Genomic DNA, 7750 nt, shown 5'->3' with positions numbered 1-7750 from the left:
CCACTGGGCAGGGAATATTCCTTCTTTTAGGCACGCCTCGAAGGTGTTGGCGAAAAGGTCTTCACTGCCAGTTTCAAAGCTCGGTTGGGGATGCCATCCAAACCTGGGGCCTTGTTGTCACCGAACCTACCACATATTTCCCGCAGCTCCTCCACAGTTACAGGCGGTATTATGCCGTCATTTGGCTGGACAAAAATTTGCCTTCCCCTATTTTCGTGGTGAGGGAACAGAGTGGTAACAATCTGTTTCAGGAGGCGCGGACAGGTCACCTGGGGTGATTTCCGCAGCCTTTTCATCACCACGCCCCAAGGGTTCATGTCGGCATGGTCGCACAGCTGTTTGAAGCAGTTCTTTTTGCTCCTCCGAATGGCTTCCTTTAGGCGGCCACGCAATTGCTTATGTGCCTCCTCTCGACCGTCGCCACCGGGTTTTCCCCTGAACCTCTGGTAAAGCCTCCTTGCCCGAAAACATGCGGCTCGCAAACTTGCGATTTCGTTGTTCCACTAGTAGTTGGGTTGCCTACTGGGGAGCAATCGCCTTCTGGGCATAGTAGCATCGCACGCTTCCGTCACCCATCGAGTGATCTGGATGGCTTTCTCTCCAGCCGTACCATTCAGGGATATGTCGGATTTGAGCACCGCGGAAAACGTGTCCCCCTCGAACGCTTTTACTGTCCAGCCAAGCATACCACCCGGCATTTTGCGAAAACTCTTATTCGAGCTCGATCCGCCCTTGATCGCTATGCAGATTGCCTGGCGGTCGCTGTGAGTATAGTCCTCACTGACATGCCAAGCGATTCTACTGGCTAAAGTGGCACTCACGTATGTCAGGTCCACTATAGACCCCAGGCCCCTTCCCCGGAAAGTGCACGAAGACCCAACATTCGCCAGTACCACGTCCAGCTCCGCGAATGCTTCGAGGAGAACACGTCCCCTGACATTAGTTACCCGGCTGCCCCATTCAAGAGCCCACGCATTAAAATCGCCTCCTATTATGATCGGCCAACGTCCTCTTGCATCCGAAACAAGAGCAGCAAGCATCCGCTCATACTCGACGAGTGTAGCGCTGGGTGGAGCATAGCAGCTGTAGATGTGGATGCCCTTCACCTTCGCTCTGATGAAGCCCTCCTCCGGGTGCTCCATTATTTCCTGGAAGGCTTGTTCTCCACAAGTCCACAGCGCTGCTTGACCCGTTTGGTCTTTGACCCAAACGCTACCACCGCGGTTTCGGTATGGTTCACTTAGTATGGCCACATCGATGTTTTTCTCGCGGATGGTTTGCGCGAGTAGATCCTGCGCCGCCTCGCAGTGGTTGAGGTTGATTTGTATCAACCTCATCTGCGATTCGTGCTAAGGGCTCTCCTGTATTCCGGGCACCTGCTGCTGCCCGCAATGTGCCGATGGTCCACACCCTCCTTTCCTTTGCACAGTAGACAATGTGGGTCAGCTCCGCAGTCCTTGCTGATGTGGCCTTCCACTCCGCATCTCCTGCATTGCTTTGACCTGTCATTTGGGTTAGTGCATGACTTCGCAATGTGACCAAAGCCAAGGCATCTAAAGCATCGTTTTAACGCCACCTGTTCCCTAAGGCGACACATAACCCAGCCTATTCTCACTCTCCCTGCTGCTAACAGTTTGAGTGCGTTCTTCACTGGTAGGCTGATGATGGCGGTTTGTGTTCCCCCATAGGCTTTCCTTAGCGTTTTCACCACTGACTCTTGTAGTCCGACAAGATCAAACTGTTTCTCCAACGCTTCGCGAACCTCCTCCTTCGTCGTGATTTCATCTATATCTTTGCAGATTATAGTGATCTCCGGCCTGCTAGCTCTTATGTCGTCTTCCTGCCCTAAAGTCTTCCCGATTTGGCTTAAGAATTTGCCCGCGGTTACATCCTTGGATTTCTTAAGTTCCAACATAAGATCTCCCTTCTGCGACCGTCTAATACGGCTGACGTTGTCTCCCAAATTGGTGAGTTCGGGGTCTGCCTTCACTTTCCTGAGAATGTCGGCGTATGACCCTTCGCCTCGTTTGGAAATGAAAATCACCTCCGGTCTAATCTTCCTCCGATAATTTCTTTTCCGCGGTTCTACCTTCCTCCAAGCTTCCGCATCCGCCTTTGAAGGTTCGATCCCTTTTCTCGAGGTAGCCACTGCAGTATTTTCCCTGGTAGCTTCAGACGTACTTTTCATGAAATCCGCCTTTTTGGGAGTTGAGTCCTTTTTTCTTTTCGGGGTTTGCTGGCCTGTTGAGTCATTCAGCTTCTCGCGCAGCCTCTTCCCCGGTTTCTCCCCTTTTGTGTTTTGAACCGGCGTTACTTGAGTTGCCTGGTTCACTTTTCCAATCGGTGACTTCCCTACTCGTTCATCCTGGGCCTTGCCGTACGTCAAACGGATGCCTCTTATCATGGCCCTTATATTTTGGTGAATGTTCTTGCGCTCCTTTATAAACTCACACAGCTCCATGATCTTTTTACCGAGGGCAGTAAAGGCAGCTCCAGACTGATCATTGCCCAAAACATCGCTCGGGTGAATCGGCGTCAGTGATTCTTCCTCATCGAAGACTCCCGCTATACGCTTCCCACTGGGGGTAGCGATCGTGGGGGCTTGCGCCCGTGTGGGAGGGGATCTGCGAAAAATCGAACTCCTTCTGAACGGATCCATCACTGGAGCCAGTTCAAGTTCCTCCCGTACGCTTGTAACATTAGATGCCACAGTAGCCAAGTTTCCCACTACTGAGGCACTGCGGTCGTTGGATATCGAAGGCCGGGACCCCGCTAGCTCACTCCCAAAAACCCCCGGCACTGGGTTTCCGAAGTCCTGCACCGTAACTTCATTCTTCTTCTGCTCCTCCATGTTTGGTTTTATTTCTGGGTATCCTTCCCATAGCCAATTTTTATCCACGGGTGGGCGTTTACTTCCCACCTACCCGGCCTGCGCATAAACATGCCCATACACGCACATCTCCGGATGCATGCATGTGCATGGCCATGACACATTCGCCGAGCATTCCCTTATCCGCATGAAGGGACGCGCCTGATGGGAGATTTGGCAACTCCACACAGGACAATATATACGTATATATTAACTTAAAAGCTGGGGTCAAGCCGTGCACTGTAGGATAGACTGACGCAGAATATAGTTCCCTGAGACCAACTTATCTCTCTCTGAGGGTGAGTTGTCTCTCCTCTAGGGCGATGTGTGGCTTTTCAGGGGCCAAGCCTCTCGTTTACCAAGACCTTAATGAGTGGTGATGGCCACACCCTGTACAAGTTGACCCTACTATTAACAAAACGCTACGAACCTAGACTGGGGAGTCAAAAAACACCTCCCCAAATCCAGAGTGTCACGCGAACCATGCCCATTGAATAGTTTGCAGTCGGGGGTAAGTGACGGTATTCGAACGGGGATTCACTGATACCTAGTTGACTCTAGGCTATGGCACGGCGGGCCTCCTAACCCTCATACTCGTGGGGATAAAATGAGTACCAGCAATAAGAAGCCCTTAAAAAGTATAGGGACGAACGGTTTCGTCCAGGGCAGAGGCAACTCGTCAGACGCTGCCTCACTTCTGCCTTGGGAGCAGCGTGACCGTCAGTGGCAACAGATGAAAAACGCTCCTTTATATATTCGGAAAAACACGCCAAAGGGTGCGAATTATATCCAAGTGAAACCGCCAATAGTCTGAGCCTAAGCTAGGCGAAAGCTAAATTATTGTTTAAGATAAGTGAGGGATCCCAAGTCCACATTCACTTGATGTTGGACCAGACTAAATGGAGAGCAACTCACGCTGCTCCCAGGGCAGAGGTGAGGCAGCGTCTGACGAGTTGCCTCTGCCCTGGACGAAACCGTTTGTCCCTACATTTTTTGCTTGGGTGCCATGCCCTAAACGAGGGATCCATGGACCAAAAAGACGTGAGAGTAAATTGCTCTCCATTTGGCCCGATCCAACATCAAGTGAATGTGGACTTGGGATCCCTCACTTACCCTTAAGAAGGCTCAGGATACACCTAAGCCATCTTTGCCGGAGGCAGAAAGCGGGGAGCAACAGAGATTAGTCCGCATGAAGAGAATGCTCCCAAAAAATCTATACCTGAACCCAAGGGGGAGAGAACCCGGGCAGGTTAGGGGTGAAGGCAGGACTTAAGAAGCCCGTCATTAGCTATGCCAGTGCGGTGAAGGGCATTCGGCTGGCCATACTGCCAAAAATGTTTCCTGAGCAAATACTCACTCGTGAGAATCAGGAAACCATTGAAGACCTTGTCGTCATGTAGATGTGCAAGGGATGGACTTCGAAACTTGTGTTCACTGGTATACGCTTTCGACCAGGTTTTATACTGGTGGACTGCTCGACGGAAAACGCTGCAGATTGGATTAGGACCATAGTTCCTAAATTGCCAGGCTGGGAGGGGTAGAACTGTCGACATGTGCTGGGAATGATATACCAGGAGCACACATGGTGACAGTTTTTCTCTCAAAAGCCGCGACAATAGGGACAGAAGATCTCATAGACCTCCTAATCGCTCAGAATGAGGATCTCCATACGCGATTATGGAGAGTCTTCAGAAGCAAGGTGGAGGCAAAGGGTAAATTCTTCCCGATCGGAGTAGATGACTGATCCGTGGAGGCAATCAAACGTCGGAGTTGCCATATCAACTATCGATTTGTCAATATACCCGTGCATGTGCACAAGGAAAAGCCGAGAAAAGACACCTCGGAGGAGACACCAGGTGAAGTTGAGACCAGTCTCAAAAGCCATAAAGGCGGAAAGGACTGGATCAACCAGGGAAGTAGACCTGCCGCCCAGTGAAGAGCAGAAGCTGTACAACATAGACCTAGGACTTCTAGGGCTCAGGGTGTACAGCGACGTGCACGAAGGCGCCATGTCGGTGGAGAAGAGCTCCAAACAATAACGTAGCCAATGTCCAGCACTAAGATAGCCCAGCTAAACCTCCACCATACGAAAGCTGCATCTGCCGTAATTGCAAGGAAAAGTTCCAAGGAGAACATGGGAATAGTGCTGGGTCAGGTTAGAGAGAGAGTAAAGCGCAGTCCTTTCTCGTTGGTAATAGCAACTCGAGAAAGGGCTACCGTTTACCGTTTGTGAGAGGGACCTTAGTTCAGGGAGGAAGTTAATGTTTACAGAAATCTCATATTGTACAGGCTAAGGGATGAACTTAAGGGGGGCTTTGCGGTCAATTTCCAAAACATGGTAATATACTATTATTAACTTTATTTATACAGATATCGGAATGGGATGTATTTTGAGGCCTATATTTCATATAGTTGCATCGCTGTGATTTTTTCCAGATTTTTCGGTTGGATAGGTTCTGAAAAGGAGACTTGTTTCACTTTTCGGGGCACACATTTTGCGTTATACCTCCTCTAGGTTTCAGGACATACAGGAGAGTTTTTTTTGGAATTTTAGGTTCGGCCTTCTATATTTGTCCGTACATTTCTTGAGTATCGTCCGCTGGCGTAGGGGATAAGTTTGCGGGAGCAAAGGGAATATCGTGGAGGAAAATGTTAAAAAGTTTGGGGCTTAGAATTGATGTTTAAGGGACTCCTGAGCTTATCGCGAAGTCGATGGAACGAAGTCCATCAAACGCACGTGGCAGGTTCTGCTGAGGAGGAATAAAAAGGGGGGGCGGGCAATTGGTCTGCATTAGTTTGTAGAGCAACTCCTCTTTCCAAACTGAATCAAATGCCTTTCGAGGTCTAAGGCACAGGCTACGGTGCAATACCTATTTTTCAGGTGAATGAAGATGTGGTCTTGTAGGTACAGAATTGCCTGCTCGGTGGATTTGATAGAGATTTGATAGAGAATGATGAAGAAGTAGTGCCTATTGAGGTGACTTAGTAGGATGCTTTCGAAGAACAAGGGAGATAGGCTTCATATCTTTGAGATCGCCCGAGCACCGCTTCTTAGGGATAGGTACAAGGAGAGCTGATTTCCATGATATCGGGAAGTGCCCGTTATTCAGGCAGTTGTTGAAAAGGCGATGGCGAGACGTTCGCTGATGGTTGGCGCACAATTCCGTAAGACAAAGAGATATCGTCGGGACCCAATGATTTTTTATTGTTGGACCGGGAGATTGCAAGTTCGACTTCTTCTAGGGAGGTAAAGAAGGAGGCGAACGGGCCGATTAAGGCTATATCAACCGAGTGGCTGGGGGAAAAGGGACAAAGATAAGACCCTTTCAAGCTCAACCTTTTATCTTTGACAGTAGTGGCGACCACCGAATTCCAGAGGGGATCTGCGGGTGATTTGGCTCTGGATAAGTAGCTGAAAAGTCTACGCAGGCAGGTATTTTTTCCTCAAGGGTGTGGAACTGGAGATTACCTATTTTTATTGAGGAGTAGTTGGCGTTGAGAGAAGATTTTTTCCTTCCAGCCAATCCATTAATTATTGAGAAAGCTTGTGGGCCAGGTTTGAGGGACTTGACAAGTTTCTTGTAGAACTCATTCAGTTCGGATCTAGTAGCTCCATGGACTTCGCTCGGATGATCTCGGAGAAAAGACGGTAGTCAGCGTTGCATATGTTCCGTAGTCGGTGAAATAATTGTTTCTTGCGCTGCAATAGTCTGTTTTTGTCGCAACCTAAGAGGAGGGGTAAAGGGAAAAGACATCCGTATTTGTAGTAACCCGGCTCTTTGACTGGAGCTTGTTTGTCGATTGTAGTTTCGAAGACAGAATTGAAATTCCAGATGTAAGTGTCTAGCTCATCATTAGAGTGAATGTAAGCTGTGTCCAGGGGAGGACCCAGCGCACTGGATAAGGCGCGTTGAAAATCGTCCCCGTTTGTCAAATTGAAGGATCTGCATTTGTGTGGATGGTGGGGGGTGAGTAGAATTTACTGTAGATGAATGGTGGTCGGAGGGAGCTGCCAAAGAGAAGCAGCACATACTGAGAGATTGGGCGTGATTATAAAGCCGTCTGCGAAGGAAGACCCTCCAGGAAAGGATGCTACTCTAACGTTAATGATGTCCGCGAGAAAGAAGCTGAGAAATGGGATCTAATCGAAGAGCACTTTGCCACTTTCGTTGTTAACAAGGTCGCCCCAAATTCTATGCCTAGCGTTGAGGTCACCGCCGAAGAGTAAAGTGTTGAAACTGTCCGCGATTTCACAAAGTTCGGACAGAATGGGAGCGACCTGTACGGGAAGTAGAGAGAGCCGATTAGGACTAGGAGAACGTCTCCGCCCCAAACAGGTAGTCTGACCATTGTCAAAAGGCAGTTTAATGCAAGTGGGAGTGCTATTTGCTCTTAGTCCCGATCTGACTAGGATGCCTGCGCCTCTGCCTACGTCATTTCGAGAAGTAATGTAACCGGGAACATGCAGTTTTACGTTGCGAGCTTCCCCCAGTCTGATTTCGTTTAGGAGAGCGAGGTTGAGGTCCGTTTCCTCGAGACGTCTGTGGAGAGCGAAACGTTTGTCGTTAGATATGAACGAATTAGTATTGAGTTGAGAGAATTGTTCTGGATTGGAGCTATCAATAGGAGATAATCCGCAGATTTAAAAGCGGGAGAGTTCGAGTCGAGTTCAGTAGTATTCTCGTCGTTGAGTGTGGACATCTCCAAGGCATCAGTACCATGAATGCGAAACAGAGTGTCAGGAACGACATTCTATGTTTCCTGGCGATGCTTAATGGTAAACTTGAAACATTCGAGCCTCAGCGCCCGCGGTGTAAGACGATCACTCAAATCTCTTTGGCTCATTAACCATTTGAGGGAAGCGTGGTGAGTGACCACTTC

The sequence above is a fragment of the Hermetia illucens genome, chromosome 6 (genome assembly GCF_905115235.1).
Source record: "Hermetia illucens chromosome 6, iHerIll2.2.curated.20191125, whole genome shotgun sequence".
Lineage (NCBI taxonomy): Eukaryota > Metazoa > Arthropoda > Insecta > Diptera > Stratiomyidae > Hermetia > Hermetia illucens.
Note: the sequence above shows the minus strand (reverse complement) of the source record.